Here is a 15,950-nt window from a genome sequence, read left to right as displayed (position 1 = left end):
AAGAGCGGGAGGCCTGGGTAATCAATCTTGCAGCTGTCAGGCCGACAGGCAGGAGTATTAACCTGGCGAGACGGCACGTACAGAGGACTTCTTCATTTCATTCACCCTTACCATGTCCCTGACCACCTCTGGCCCATCTCTCCAAATAATAATAATTGTGGCTGTTAACGATGACAGAGACAGGATGAAGGCCTGGCTCCTCTGCCAAGGCTTTCCCTCCTGGAGCGCCCATCCACTGCTCAGATTGACCCCTTCCAGAAAGTACAGCGAGTCCCTGCTCTCGGCCCTCTTTGAGAGGAGAGGACTCTAAGGAGACCTTCAGACAGGTCAGAAGCAGGGCCAGGAAGCCACTTTGAGATAAAGGACAGTGTTCTAGACCCCTCCCACACTCGGGGAAAAGCCCCCTCCCTGACTGGCTCAAACCCTGGCACTTTCAGCTCTGGGCAAGGAAGCTGGGCTCCAACAAGGTCAGACTGACCCCTCCTCTGGGTGCTTACTCCTCTAGCCCCCAATCAGAGCTCTGGACAGAGTGTCTAGGGGCCGGTCCCTGACACAGGCCCCTGGGTTGGGCACCACTCACTCTTCTTGGCAAGCCACCCCCTCTTTTCCTTCTCACTCTCCTCTGCCTGACAGTGTCAGTCGGCACCTGGGGATGGGGTGGGGGTCTCCCTGCAGAGACTTGTGGAAACACCATCCTGAGGGCAGAGAAGGGGTGGGTGGGGGCACTGCCTTGAAGTTGACACCTCTCTCAACTCCAGCTAATTTTCACATCCTTCAAACTGATGTCTCTTTCTCCCTCCTTGCTTCAGGGAAAGGAAGGAGAAAGAACGTGTGTGTGTGTGTGTGTGTGTGTGTGTGTGTGTGTGTGTGTGTGTGTATAGGTAACACAGTGCTATGGGGCACCTTAGGGTTTCCTGGAAGTGAGTCATGACCTCATCAGTCCTCTGAAATGGTTATGCCAGGGCAGACTGGGGACCTTGGAGGGCTGAGGTAAACAGATGTGTGTCCTTCCCTCCTTTCTCAGTAAGAACCAGGCACAGGGCTAGTTGAGGGGGCTGTGATCTCTGTAGTATAACAGCATTCCCTATTCTTACTGTCATTACATTACAAATCTAAAGACCTGACCCCTACAGACAGCAACACTGTAACAATATCTCTCATTTATTGTGTTCTAGGTGCCAGAGTTTCCTTGCCTCCAATGCTGAGAATCAAATCCAGGGTCTTGAACATGCTAGGTAAGTGCTCTACCACTGAGCTACATTCCCAGCCCTAGGTGCCAGAGTCTTGCTAAGAGTTTTATACACGTTACTAGATTAATGTTAACAAAAATCTATGTGAACCTAAAGTTCACACTATGATCAGTTTCTATTTTCGGGCCCATTTTACAGATGAAAAACCTAGGTTCAGAGAAATTGGGAGACTTATCTAACTCACACAGCCAGGCAACTCTAAGGCCAATTTGTGTTCCCCAACTGGAGTTCCAGCATAGTCTAACTTTCCCACTCTCTCCCAAATTTCACTTGCCCTACCCTGACCCCGTCCTTCACTGGAGTTCCCCAGTATCCCCTGTTAGCTGATCTAGCTGACGTTGCTTACCCAGGCACCAGATCTCTCTGGGCTTGAGTAAGGGTGGTGCTACTATTTGTTTAGAGGGTGCGGGGTGGAGGGGGGGGGGCGGTAGCTTGTGTCAGAGCATACTTATCCAGGCAATGGGAAGAGTGGGAGCCCCACCCAGGGAGGTACCCATTGCTCTGCCCTGGAGTAACCTCAGGGAGTGGCATTTGCCCACTCTCCAGCCCCAGTGCCTCTTGGGAAAGGTGAGGGTACTGACTTGCCTGCACTACCCGCCTCCCCCAGGGATAGAGCAATTGGAGGAATGCCATGCTGGGTGTGCATTGAGGCTGGGGTAGATCCTGACTTGGATGAGCCTGGAGAGAAGGCTCTCCCTCTCACCTCCTGACCCCAGCTGGAGCTGAGCTGGAGGGGGAGCGAGGAAGAAGGCCTAATTGGGGCGTCAGGAGTTGGAGGCTGGAACCAGGCCAGCCCTTCTCCCAGGCTCCCTGGGGCCCATTTCAAGTGGTTGCTTCCAGGCTGGGCCAGCCCAGGGATGGGGAGCGGGAACAGGGAGCCTCTTTCCAAGCAAGAGTTCAAGGGTCTCCTTTCCTAGGCCCGTGCCCCCTTGCTCAGGGCAGCCAGTGCTTCTGCCCTGTCAGTCTTGGTGTTTACTCCTTTTCCGGGACCAAAGCTGAGTAGAGGGGCCCAAGTTTCTGGAGACTTTATGTGGGCTACCACTGCCCCATCTTGAGGAAGCTCTTGTTCCTGGAGTGGAGACAGATGGAGACCCAAGAGACCAGAGTCCTTCAGTCTTAAGATTTTGATCACTGGCGTGGCTGGAGGATTGAGCCTGCTGTGACTATTCTCCAGTAGCCTTCCCATTCACTCATGATTCTTCAGTTGGGGTGGGGGGTTTCTTGTGGTAGTAGGGATGGAGGTGTCCTCTGGTTTCTAATCTTCTTGCACTCATTAAGATTGATGTAGAATCAGAGCCTAAGGGCATCTTATCATGATCACACGGATTGTCCCTTGAACCATATCTGTGCTTTGGCTCTCCATCTATAGGCCAAACATTCTCTCTGTGATCTCTGCCTCTTCTACTTTACGATGAGGAAAGGCAGGTTGCCAGGAAGGAGAGAGGGGAGAATCTTTTAAGGTAAATCACATTAGTACACCTGCTTCAAAAATTGGTCATCTCTCTGTGCCTCAGTTTCTTCACCTGTAGATTGGGAGAAATGACACATACTTCCTTGGCTTGTGGTAATGGCTAAATATGATGGTGGAGAGTGTCTAGCATTGTGTTGGCACACTGCAAGTGCTGAGTAAATATTAGAAATGATCAGCCAGAGTGGGGTGTAACCTGGGGTGTAGGGAGGGCATAGGCTTTGGGGGAGATGCTCTCCTTGCATGTCTTTAATTTTCCTCCCTCCCACATCTTCCACCCCACACTCTGTGACAAGTCCAGGCAGAAGCCTTCAACTTGACATTCCCCTCTCTGAAAAGCTCTTTACAAGACTGGAGAACACTGGTGTGCTGGAGAACATTAGTGTGCTGGCTGGGGGATGTGTGTGTTTCTACATCCCTGTTTTGAAAAAGGAGTTATTTGGACATCAGCCAGGCTGTGTGTATATGCAAGTGAGTATGCATGTGTGCATGTGTGTGTGTGTGTGTTCAGGCTGTGGCTGGCACCAAAATACTTGCTGATTAATCTTTGTCTTCATGCACCCGGCTATGGTTCCTGGGAAGCTCCAGGGCCTGAGCTGGTGTCCAATGGGCCTGAGGGGCCAGAATCAGGCCCAGGAAGATGGATTTCCCTGTCCCCTCGGCCCGCACCCAACAGAGAAGGGGGGACGGCTGCTTCATTATGTTTAATGGGATTATTGGGGGGGATAGTAGTCATGGGGCATTAGCTGCTAATTGGGTCCATAATAAAGTTAATAAAGCTCTTATGGTCTTTGCCATTAAGTATAATTAAGGGGGTGCTCTGTGGCAAGGAGGGAGGTGTTGGCGGGGTATGGGCACTGGGCTCTGGCTGGCAGGAAGGAGCCAGAACAGGAGCAGGTGATGGGGAAGCTGGCGGCCATGCCAAGGCTGGGAACTGCAGTGGCTTCTGGAGCCCACCCCTGGCTGGAGTCCTTACCAAGTCCTTTGGGGAATGGAGGAAAGGAAGTGGACAGGAATGGAAGGAGATTCACTATGTGCTGTTCATAAGAGTCTAGGAGTAGGAGAAAGAATATTAACTCCAGTCCAGAAGCCCAAACCCTTGAAGAGCCTCAGAACATGGAAGAAATGTCATTTCTGAGGAGAGCAGGCATGGACAGAAAAAGCATGGCTCTGGCTTGTGTTCGCTGTGTGAGCCTGAGGAAGCTGCAGAACCTCTCTTGTCTCAGTTTCCCCTTTTGTAACATAAGAGTAATAGCATGGTCATAAGGATGTGCCTATGGTAGGAAAAAAAAGGCAAGTCTTATTCTTTTTGTCAACTTTATTTTATTTTGCAATTATATAAGGCATACTTTATGAAGTCTTCCTGTATGTACAGAATCCTAAAAAGTAACTCTCCCATCCCTGTGTTAGAGGTGGTAGTTATTCTTCCAGAGTTTTAATTTTTAGTTCCAGAGTTTCTCTGTATATAGATAAGAAGAAAAACATATAATTTTGTTTTGTTTCTCTTTCTTTCATAGATGGAATAGTATTTTTGTCCTTTTTTACAATTTGCTTTTTCTCTTACATTTTTCTTTGTGATCATTCCATGCCAGTGCCTGTAGATCCCCTTCATGATGCCTGGATGCTCAGTATTTTTTAAAATTATGGCACTGGGGATTGAACCCAGGGTGCTTTGCCACTGAAATATATCCCTAGCACTTTTTATTTTTTATTTTGAGACAGGGTCTCACTAAGTTCCTGAGGTTGGCTTGGAATTTGCCATCCTCCTGCCTCAGCCTCCTGAGCTGTTGGGATTACAGGCATGCACCACCACATCTTGTGAGACCATTCTTATGTTATTTTTGTATACTTGTTTATTTCCATGAGCTAGAGTTCTGGAAACTGAATAGTTGAGTTGAGGATATATAATTTTATTTTTGAATGTATAATAAAGTTTTGTTTTTGAAAGATAAAATATAAGTACAATAATGTAATAGTAGAACTTTGTCTCCCTTCTACTCTAAGCCCTCAGTTCCTCTTCCCTTAGGCTACCATTGTTACTTCATTTTTTTCAAACATATTTGGGGACTGGGATATGGCTCAGTGGTGGAGATTTGCCCACTGTGTGAATAGCCCTGGGTTCCATCCTCAGCACTGCAAAACAAAATATGTATATTTTTGAAAAAATTTTGAATGCTTATTTGCATATTTTCCTTCTCCATCCCCTCAAATGGTGGCATATTGTATTCTCATCTTTATTTTGGATTTTCTTTTTTTTTTTTTTGGTACTAGAGATTGAACTAAGGGGTGCTCTAGCACTGAGCTATGCCCCCCAGCCCTTATTTTTTATTTTGAGATAGGACCTTAGTAAGTTGCCCTGGCTGGCCTCGAACCTGTGATCCTCCTACCTCAGCTTCCTGAGCCACTGGGATCACAGGCATACGCTGCTGCACCCAGCTGCACATTGTTTTTTGTTTTTTTTTTTTTCCTCTCTTTTTTTAAAGATAGACGTTTCTGTTTAATTTAACTGAAGTAGGAGAAAATCACATTACTAAATTTATATCAGTCTAATTAATAGTTTAATACAGATTTTTATTTGTTTTGATTAGTTATACATGACAGTAGAATGCATCACATTGTTCTTTTGATTGCCTAGGTAGTGTTCCATTGTATGACTACTTTTTGGTTATGGAGTTTAACCCCTAGCTGAAAACCTAGATTATTTCTAATCTTGAGTTTCTACAATGCTTCAAGAAATACTCTTGTATATTTTTTTTTACCCTTGTACTTTTTTTAATATTTATTTTTTAGTTGTAGTTGTCAATACCTTTATTTTATTTATTTATTTTTATGTGGTGCTGAGGATTGAACCCAGGTCCTTGCATAGGCTAGGCGAGCACTCTACCGCTGAGCCACTACCCCAGCCCATACCCTTGTACTTTGAGCACAAATGAAGGACCTATATAGACACATTCCTAGATGTGCAATTCCTGGGTCAAATGTGTTCATTAAAAAATTTTTGATAGAAATGGCCAGATTACACATTAAGATGGTTGTACTGGAGGCTAAGGGCTTGCCTAACCTGCATGAAGCCCGATGTTCTATCATCAGTCCTGTAAAAAACAACCAAAAAACCCTGGAAAAAAACCAAAGATTGTACCAATCTGTCTGTGGAGCCCTGTAGGTATAGAGGCTGCTTTCTGTATGCTTAGCTATTGCCACGTGCATTGTGATCTGGCACACTCCTGGACAACAAAGGTTCTTCAGTGTTCCCTGGCAGTCACTGGGACTGGAGTCTCAAGCAAAGCACTTGGACAGGGAACATAGCTTCCCCCAGAAGAGGCAGGAGAAGGAGGGGAAAGAAGTAAGCCCTTCCCTCTTCACTGAAAAAGCCACCAACTTTAAATGGGTAAACACAGTTGTCAGAGGGGAGGGAGAGTTACAGTCAGGGTCAGGGGTTAATGCGGATGGAGCTACTGGGACATGCTGCACAAAGCAAACAAAACAAGTTGGGAGAGGGGGAGGGGCCGCCCTCTGCGGGGGCTGGACACACAGGCCAGCTTGGGCTTGGCTCTTCCCTGGGCAGCTGCCATCATGGGCACAGGCTCTGCTCTGAATGAGGACCTTGTGACCAGACTGCCAAGGGGCAGCTTTCTTCCTCCCCAAACCTCCTCAACCCAGAACCAGCAGGGTGGGCCTGCGGAACAACCCCTGCAGCACCTCCAGGGCTCCTCTCAGGTAATCCCCCGGCAGCCCGTCTGGAGGCTTTGTGAGCTATTAGAGGTGAGCCAGGCGGTCGCCTGGAGCCAGGCACACAGCTTTTAGAGCATTCCTGGGCATTAGGCCCCTGTTCCAGCCCAGCCTAGCCTGTACCCTATTGAGCCCTGGGGCTTCTCTGCTGCAGCCGCTCCTGGCCTAATTACAGGTGTCTATGTCGGGGTCAGTGGCAGGGTTAATTTGGGGCTTGTCCTGGGGTGGCCAGGGCTCATTAATGGAGTCCCAAGGAGTCCACAGGATGAACCTTGCAAAAAGGGGATTAGAGGCTGAGGAAGACTGTTGGAAAGGCTGGGTTAGTCATGGCGGGGAGGACCTGAGGCTGTGGTCAATCTCAAAAGTAGTTCACACTCACCCAGCGTTGCTCACAGACACAGCAGGGACTCAGACACTTGCCAGAGGCACACATGCACATTCATACTCATACACACTCACACAGAGCCACACACCAGAGGACTTAGAATTGCTTCTCATACAGCTTCATGGTGCACGACAACTGGTGTTAGGGGGCAGATGACCCAGAAACCTCCAGCCAGAAACTCAGGCCTGCTCCTGCCAGGCTTCTCCTGGGCCCCACCAGGCTCTGGCCAGGGAGATGATGCTCCCTTCAACTTTTCTTTCAGCACCTCCTCACACCCCAGCACTAGAATTCTGAAGCATTTTTTCTGAGGGTAGAATGGTTTAGAGCAAGCTCCCAGTCCGCCTGGGAGAATGAGGGGCTGTTCCCCTACATCACAGAGTCTAGCCTAGCCCAGAGAGTCTCTGAGTCCAGTTGTCAGCTCAACTCCCAGAAAAACCCCTGTGCCTCATGACAACCCTTGAATTCTAAGGGAATGCAGGGCCACACTGCCCAGAGGTCACAAAGGAGGAGGAAGAGGAAGAGGAGGAAGGAGCTGACAGGAGCCAGGGCTGGAAGGGGCTGAGCTGGGGGAAATCACTTAAACCTAAAGCCGCCACTGGTCTTTGGAACCACCAGCACTGATGGGGGCCAGCTGGAGCTGGCTGAGAGGACAGAGAGGCCCAAGTGTGGGAATGAAGGGAGTGGGGCCTCCCAGGGCTTCCTGGGTCAGCTGGGAGGAGAGTACCAGGAGCCTTCTTCTCCAGCCTGTCCCCAGCCACCATCCCTCCCTAGGGCATGGAGACAGGGCCTGGCTCCCTGGCTCTATTGCTGACACAGAACTTTTTTCCAATATTAACCATTCCCCCCAAGTGGGCTGGCTGGTGTCACTTCATTCCTAAACTGGTGGTGGCTACATGGGACAGGCAGGTGGGCGGTGAGACAGTCAGATTTTTCCCAAGGATGCCTTCTTCCATCTGTGAACCCTTCCCAAGGCACCCCCTTGACTATTTAGAAGTGACCCTGGGGCAAAGTGATTCCTATTACAAAAACAGGCACTAGTCCATCCCGTGAATGTAATTTCTCATCAGTAAAGGTACCCTCAGGGCCAGGCTGCCACCTGTTGTCACCTCACCCTAGGTCCTAGGCATCCAGCATTCCCTCCTTGTGTTCCCAGTCTTCCCCATGCCATCCCAGGACCCCCCACATACTCCAGGCCCGTAATTGAATATTAAGGCCCAGAAGCCAGTGCAAACAGCAGCATTAATCACCAGCAACCTGGCAGCCTCCTGCCATAGATCTTTCTCACACGTAAAATAGCTCATGTTAATCATTGCTGCTGATTTATTGTCTTCTCTGCCTTGTACATAAATTATTCACTATTGCCAGACTGCTTGGAGGATCCTGTAATGAGCACTTCTGTCCTCCCATCTCTGAGGTGTATCTTCAGACCTCTGTGTCTACCCAACTGTGGATTTTAGCTGGTCTGGACAAGGCATGGTGCACAGACAAGGGAATTGGGGGATGCTGGCAAGAGGAAGTCCACATTCATGAATCTCTATCCCACCCATATAGGAGTTCTCAGCTCCAGGAAGCTAGGGTATGCCCTCACCTCTCCAGGTATGATAGAGAGTCAGAACAGAATGGGGGGCATGCTGCTGGGTAGACCTTGGGCATCCCAAGGCTCTAAGGGAGTAGAAGCAGGGAGGCTTTACCACAGCCTCTCCTACCAACCAAGCCCAACTTCTGGAAGTTCCCCTGAAGCAGGATGTAGGCATTCCCCTGCAGTTTTGGGACTTGATCCTTCCTCCCTACCCCTGTTCATCTCCCATCTACCCTGAGTCTGGGCTGCTCTCTGACCACACCTTGGAAAAGGGTTTCTGCTGACAGTAGTAGCAGTAGTTATGGCAATGTCCACCAGATGGCAGCCCTAAGACCCAGGACAGCAGCTGCCAAGGCAGGAGGCAGCACTAGGTGAGGAAATACCTCTGGAAAGGTCAGCTTGACCAATGGAGGATGACAAGGAGTTGGTGGAGATGGGGTCTTGCTGAGGTGGGAGCCCTTAACCTCAGTGGGATCAGAGGACAAAACCATCTCACACATCAAACTCTACATGGTACCATTCTCAAATGGAATCATCTCAGAAGCGCTGGGAACCCAGAAAGTGTGGACAGTAGGACCCAGGAGGGGAGGTTGCAGCCAGCCTGACTTCTGTGGCCCTGTCCCAACTAAACTGAAGTGCAGCCAGCCTGTCAGAGTTCCTCTTCCCAGGCTCAAATCCATTGCCTCCCAATCCCTCTCTCACGGCTGAGACACCCTGAGAAGCAGTCAAGATGGGAACTACTGTTGCACTATGATCAGTGGGGCCCAGCAAAGCCCAGTGTCATTTTCTGCAAACCTGCAAGATTGAGTGTTTGGGCCCAGTCTACTCCAGGATCCAAATCCTCCCACAAGCCTGCTCCTTACTCCCCAACCCCCACTGTGGAATGAGCTATCCAGAGACATAAATAGGTACTAACATTAGGGAGACTTGTAGCTTCAATCCCAGACTTGCCAGTGGGTCCCCAGCCTGAAACCTCTCCAAGCCCTTTGTCCCCCCACGTACACTTTGAGTATGGTTTTGCACTATTCACTGAGGCTGGACTGAACACTTCAGGACCATGGTGTGCAAAGGGTGTAGAGTACTGCATTACCATCAAGCAACAGGCAACTTCCCCAAAGACACAGGACTCTGGCCCTTTAAGAACCCTGAGCCCAAGAGTAGAGCTGGCAGAACCAGGCTCTGAAGGACAGCCAGGCTTCCTTTAACCCTGCTGCCTCAATCAGAGTCCTAGGAAAATATCTGCACTTCGTGTCTCTTTGGCAGTTCTTGCCTAGGTGTCTTTGCTATAAGCTCCTCCCCAGGCTGGGATTCTGGAATGCTCCCCTGCTCTGGCTTCCAGCTGGGCCTGTAGGTCCTGATGACTTCCCAGCCCAAGCAGAGCCTTTTCTCCTGCTCTCAGGCTCCTTGAAGGCAAGATCGAGTTGACCCCATCAGTGAAAACCAATGTTTCTCCAAGTATAACTCCTGCTCCTGTTTCAGACACACTGAGCTAGAGACTGTGGGGACAGGGACCAGGGAACCAAGCTGACACCAAGCTCCCTGTGCTCTGAGAACCACAGCACAGGAGACTTCCATAAAGCCAGGCAAGGTTCTCACTAGCTCTGCAGCTTCCCCAGGGCAGCCCAGTCCAGGCTGGGTGAGTGGAAGTGTTCCTAGTTGGCATCAGAGTAGCCACTTTCTGCAGCAGCTGCCCAGGAAGTGGGCACACCACTGGTCTCCTGCCTGTCCTTCCACCTGGCCCCCTCCCTCCCTGCCAGCCTCTCCCCTTCCATACCCAACTTGCTGGCCTCCCCAGCCCCACTGTCTTCGTGTCTGTCTTCACATTTGTTTCAGGGCTGCCCCAGCCCAGCTTGTTTATCCTTCGGGGGTCCGAGTGGGTGTTTCAGCCCCAATTATGCTCTGACCACAGCCACCACAGATACCAAAACAAACGTCCTGGGCGTCAGTGGTGGGGGAGGCTCAGACAGGCTGGTGCCAGGGGGCCTGATAAAGGGGGATCCGCTTGGGCTTGGAGGTGATGAGAGCTGCTCCTAGTGATGGGGCCCTGGGGAGCAGAGGCTCGTGGGTAATTGGCCTCCTCAGCCAGGCTCAGGCCACAGAGGGGACAGTGTCTTGGCCTCAGCACCTCCCTTTCCATTTCCCAGTGTCCTCATGGTCTCATCTAACAGAAGTCTGGAGGGGGTAGGGGTGACTTGGGAAAACCATATCTCCCCAACTAGTGGCTAATTCTGGCCTCACTTCCAGAGGATGAAGATCTTGACTCTTCAACCCAGGCCTGCCCAGGAAGATGTTTTTATCCCCTCAGACCTGTGGTCAATATCCAGGAAAGAAGGGAAATATCAGGGATTCTAGACCCAACCTTGCTGGCCTATTTCTGTGACTTGAGTTGTAATTCCCTTGTACTGTTGTTCCTTGGTTTCCCATCTTTAGGTCAATTATTAGCAGAAAATAATTCCAGTTTGACTATACGAAAGGGAGAAAAATCCTGATCCTCTGAGCTCCCTGGGTTACCTAGAGAGGACACTAAAGTTCCTCAGGAGCAAGGGAAGCAGGAAATGGTTCTGCTCGGGGTGCTGGTGACAAGAGTGAGAGGCTCTGCTGGTGGGTGAGCCCCAAAGGACAGGACACCAGGCATTCAAGACTATGGGAATAGCATCACCAGCAGCTGTGGCAGGATCTAGGGAACCCAGCAGAAGCCGTGCTCATCACCCCTCCACTGTCTGTCCCCAGCTGGGAGGATCCACCCCCACTCACTGCTGCCCTCTCTGGCTTTTGTCTTTGCCTGATCTTATCCCACTCTTGGGATTCTGCTCTTTCCTGTAAAGGCCACCTCAGCTCTTCTGCTCATTGGCCTATCTCTGCAAGAGACCACACCTGGGAACATCTTTAATAATAATGATATTAGCAAGGTTCTGAAAACCAGGCCTCGTGTGTCATGCTGGATGCAAGGCAGGCAGAGGTAGTAGCCCCGCTTTATAGAAGAGAAAGCTGAGACTCAGGGAGGGTAAGTCAGTTGTGCAAAGCCATAACACCAGGAAGTGGTAGGCAGTGGTAGAATTGGATTCAAACCCAATGAAGCCTGACTTCCCAAGGCTTTTGCACCAGGCTCCAGATCCCGTAGAGAGTGGTTTGCTCTGCATTTGCTGAACTAGCCAGCCTCTTGAAAGTTTAGGGTCATGGCTTCTGTGGGGACTTCTTTGTCTTCAGTTCTGATACTTATGGTCAAAGAGACCTTTTGGCCATTCAGGACTCCGGAGCTTCAGAATCCCACTGGAGACCTGAGGAATCCAACTCAGTCTGAGCTAAATTGGACAAAGAGCATTAGCTTCTGTTCCACACTGGTGGGAGCAAACTTTCACATCCTGAGCTTTGACTCTGCTGCAGGCATGTGGGGCCCTGGTTTCCTGGCTGCCTTGAAGAGGATCTCCGTGAGGATGAGTTTCTCTTCTGATCTCTGCTCTGCCCTTTCTTGTTCATTCAACCCTGGCTTACAACCAAATATAGGCAGCCTCTGCTCTGGGGCTGGGCTCACAACATGGTGGGTGGAGGGATGCAAGGTAGCTATTAGCCCCTGATATCTGCTTTCCAGCCTCCTCTGTTCTAGGCAAACAACCACCGTCAATGTGGTGGGGCAGGGCAAGTGGCCTCTGAGAAGGAGGGAAGCCACCAGGGGCTCATGTGGGTGAATGTGGGTACATCTGGACCTGTGTGATTATGCTGGAGATGGGGCTGTGTCAGTCTGGGACTGTGTGGAAGCGTGTGCTCATGAGGTGGGGCCAGGCTGTGTTGTGCACTAGTAAGAGTGTGAACATGTGAGTCTCTAAAAGAATGAATGCGACTAAGCAATTGTCCTAGCAGTGTAAGCATGTGTGGCATGGGTATCCAGGAGTGTAATTATTGTACTTAGGTGTGAAAGCTCAAAGATGAGTGCAAAGAGTCGTGGCTTGTCAGTGGCTTAGAAGGAAAATCACAGAAGGGTCAGAGGCCAGTCTGTGCTCTGCTGTGGACAACTCTGTGGCTTTGGTTGTGTTACTTCTCTGAGTATCTGTAGCTGCAAATGGGAACACAGCCCCTCCCAGGGTTATCATGAAGACCGAGGGCAGTGGTGTGGTGGGGAGCACTTTGTAATCCATCCACTGTAGGTCCCTGGGAAGGTCAATGAGCTCTTTTCATCATCTGCTTCTCTCCCACACTTCCACCCGCCAACATGCTCATGCCTTAGCCAGGTGCCACACCAGAGTAGGGTGACACCCCCAAGCTTCAGCCTGTACAATAAGACTTGGGGTCCCAAGTTTAGGAGGATTTACTAGGGAGGGGGAGAGTGAACAAGTATAGCTGTCACATCTGTCTACATGGCTCCATAGGTTTGCCCTGAGGCTGACCCTGCCCCCAGCACCAACCCATGTGTACCTCTTTGCTCTGCTCCAGATCTGAAGGGCTGCTCCCCCACCTCACCAGTGCCTCACATTGTGGAATCTGCTGTCTCCATCCTCCATGAGGCGGAGACCCACGAGCAGAGGCTGTCACTTGATGCTGAAGACGGCAATGATGAGTATCAATAACAGCACGGCCTCTTACCCTGGTGAGCATGACTTGAACCTCTACTTTGTTGCATGCTTGCCAATGGAGGGAACTATATCTAAGAAAAGTGACAGAGCAGCCTGGGAGCTGAGGAGGAGCAATTGGGTTAGAGGATGCTAAGCTAGCAGCCAGCTGCAAACAGGGAGATCCAAGGCCCCAGAGGGGGAAAACGGGCTGAATATTCTTGAGTGGTTGGTCTGAGAGAGCTTGTTGTGGGGAAGGGGCATCTGGGTTCAAGTGGTATGGACCAAAGTGCTGAGCAGAGATTCGGGAGGGAGCATGGGGGAGACCTGTGGGGGACAGTTCACTACAAGTCAACCAAATAAGATCCAAGAGCTAGTATGTTTCTCAGACCCAGATTTCCCTTAATCTGGGCTTCCTTATTTGGAAGGAAGCCAGAGAGGCATAAAGTAGAGAACCAAGGTACTCAGAAGACCAAGTTCACATCTTGGCAACTGCTGACAAGGTCAAGGAGATGAGTGAGAGCTAACAATGTGCTAGGCACCAACTAAGGACTATACATGTATTATCTTAATATGTGTTTACCTCATCACCTTGAGATAGATTCTCTCATTATCTCTGTTACAGATGAAGAAGCAGAGGAAAAGATGTTATGTAACTTACCCAACATCACTGGGCTAGAAATCAGAACTGGAGTCCTGGTGCACGTGATTCTAGTGTGTATCTAGCATCTGCTCTGCTCTGCCTCTCGTGGTCTTCAGTACCAGCCCAAGGCCTCAATTAAGTCCTCTACCTGGAAATAGCCTCATTGAATTCTTTCCAAAGCAAATTTCAGGTCAGGGTAAGGCTCATGCCCAGAAAAACTGAGGCAAGAAACAGGAACCCCAGAGGGATTTAGCTGCAGTGGGAAGAATTAGGGCTGGAGGATCAAAAGGACTGAGTTTCAATTTCACTCTGCCTCTCGTTAGCAAGTGAATTTGGCCAACTCTTTAACCTCTCTGAGCCTCAGTTTCTTCATCTGGGACATGGGTATGGTAGCAGAAGCTACATGTCATAGGTTACGAGGCACAAATGAGGAGACATACAAGCAGGATTTGTCAAATGCAAATGATTGTCTAGTGTAAGATTATTGGGGCCTGTAGTCACTCAATATTTGTTATGAATTTTAGGAGGTGAGTACAGAGACTGTGGTTACATCCAGGAGGTCCTGGACCTGGACTTGTCCCTGAAATGACAAATTATAAGTCAAATGAGAGTATGATCAACTTGCCACCCACTGCCTTCTGTTAACATTTTGTGATCTTTCTATAGCTATGACTTGGGCCTCAGACCATCTTTCCTTATCTCTGTAAAATGAGGGACTCTAGCCCCACCAATTTTAATATTGGGGCTGAAATACTAGGCAAGTCCTTGTGACTTTTGCTAATATAGAAGTGCAGTCCAGAAGGGCCCCTTTTCTTCATGCAATGGGTAAAACTTAGTGTCTTGAGTTTGTCCATGTCAGGTTTCACTGCTGAACCCTTTATTAATTCATTCAATACACACATTTATTAAAGTTTATCTTAAAATTAAAAAGCAAGCTGTGTATTCTTGCTATAAGAAATACAGATGAGGGCTGGGGATGTGGCTCAAGCGGTAGCGCGCTCGCCTGGCATGCGTGCGGCCCGGGTTCGATCCTCAGCACCACATACCAACAAAGATGTTGTGTCCGCCGAGAACTAAAAAATAAATATTAAAAATTCTCTCTCTCCTCTCTCATTCTCTCTTTAAAAAAAAAAAGAAAGAAAGAAATACAGATGAGTTGGGTTAGGTGGCAGTCACCTCCTGTAACTCAGGAGGCTGGGGCAGAGGATCACAAGTTCAAGACCAGCTTGGGCACTTACTGAGATCCTGTCTCAAAATAAAAAAATAAAAAATAAAAGGACTGGGGACATAGCTCAGTGGCAGAGCACCCCTGGGTTCAATCCCCAATATTGGGGAAAAAAACCATGTAGGGGTTGGGGATGTGGCTCAAGCGGTAGAGTGCTCGCCTGGCATGCGCAGGGCACTGGGTTCGATCCTCAGCACCACATACAAATAAAATAAACGATGTTGGGTCCACCGAAAAATAAAAAATAAAAATAAAAACCATGTAGATCTACCCCATTATGTCGAATTGCTACACATTAAATATTTTGTAGCAGGGAAGTACCATTGTTCATTTAGCCATTCTGACCAGTGGATTGTTGGGTTGCTTCTAATTTTTCATTGTTATAAATAATGCTTAGTGAACTCCCTAGTATGTGGTTCTGTGGGCAGACGTAGCTATTTCGTTAGGATAATGGATATGTAGAAATGAGTTGCTAGGATGAGGAAAGGCATCATTAATTTTAATAGAAATGGCTGAAACACCTTCCAAGAAGACCAAACAAATTCATGTTGTTTCCAAGAAAGGAGAAAATAACCAGCTTACAGATACTCTCTCCCACATTGGATCCAGTTGATGTTTTGAATTTTTTCTAAGCGAATGGACCAAGCAAGAATAAATCTTATGTTTCTTTTAATTTGCATTTCTCTAATTGTGATTGCATTTCTCTCACAGTGAATATATTTTCCTAAGTTCATAGGACATCTTGTATTTCTGTTTCTGTAAATTGCCTGTTCATATACTTTGCCCATTTTTTTACTACGTTTTAAAAATCTTTTTCTTATTGGTGTGTTGCAATTCTTAATCCTGGATGTTTATAGTTGTTATTCTTTAGTTGCTCATCTTTCAATATCATTTATGATCTTTTATGTCACAGCAGTTTTAAATTTAGATGTAGTATATTTGTCAACATTTTCCTTTATGGCTTTTATGGTTACTGTCTTATTTTTAAACAGCCTTTTCTAATCTGAAATTACTTAATTTTAGCTTCCATTTTCTTCTAACATTTTAAATCAGTTCTTTATTTTTTTTGGAATTTACTTTGTAAATGGTGTGGGAGAAATAATCCTTTTGTGGGGCTGGGGATGTAG

At 48.5% G+C, this 15,950-nt stretch overlaps 1 long non-coding RNA gene across 2 annotated transcripts; it reads left to right on the top strand.

Moving 5' to 3' along the window:
- Positions 1–962: 962 nt before the first annotated feature.
- LOC120885410 (uncharacterized) lies at positions 963–14,711 on the top strand. Of its 2 annotated transcripts, none has more exons than XR_013425153.1 (3): positions 963–1,235; positions 12,840–12,993; positions 13,581–14,711. It is a non-coding gene; the product is annotated as an uncharacterized LOC120885410 (long non-coding RNA). The 2 variants fall into 2 exon arrangements; XR_005728005.2 differs by lacking the exon at positions 963–1,235 and adding an exon at positions 6,270–6,435.
- The last annotated feature ends 1,239 nt before the right edge of the window (positions 14,712–15,950 follow it).

Source organism: Ictidomys tridecemlineatus, chromosome 1 (genome assembly GCF_052094955.1).
Source record: "Ictidomys tridecemlineatus isolate mIctTri1 chromosome 1, mIctTri1.hap1, whole genome shotgun sequence".
Lineage (NCBI taxonomy): Eukaryota > Metazoa > Chordata > Mammalia > Rodentia > Sciuridae > Ictidomys > Ictidomys tridecemlineatus.
The sequence above is the reverse complement of the archived record's forward strand: the minus strand, read 5'-3'. Positions and strand labels throughout refer to the sequence as shown.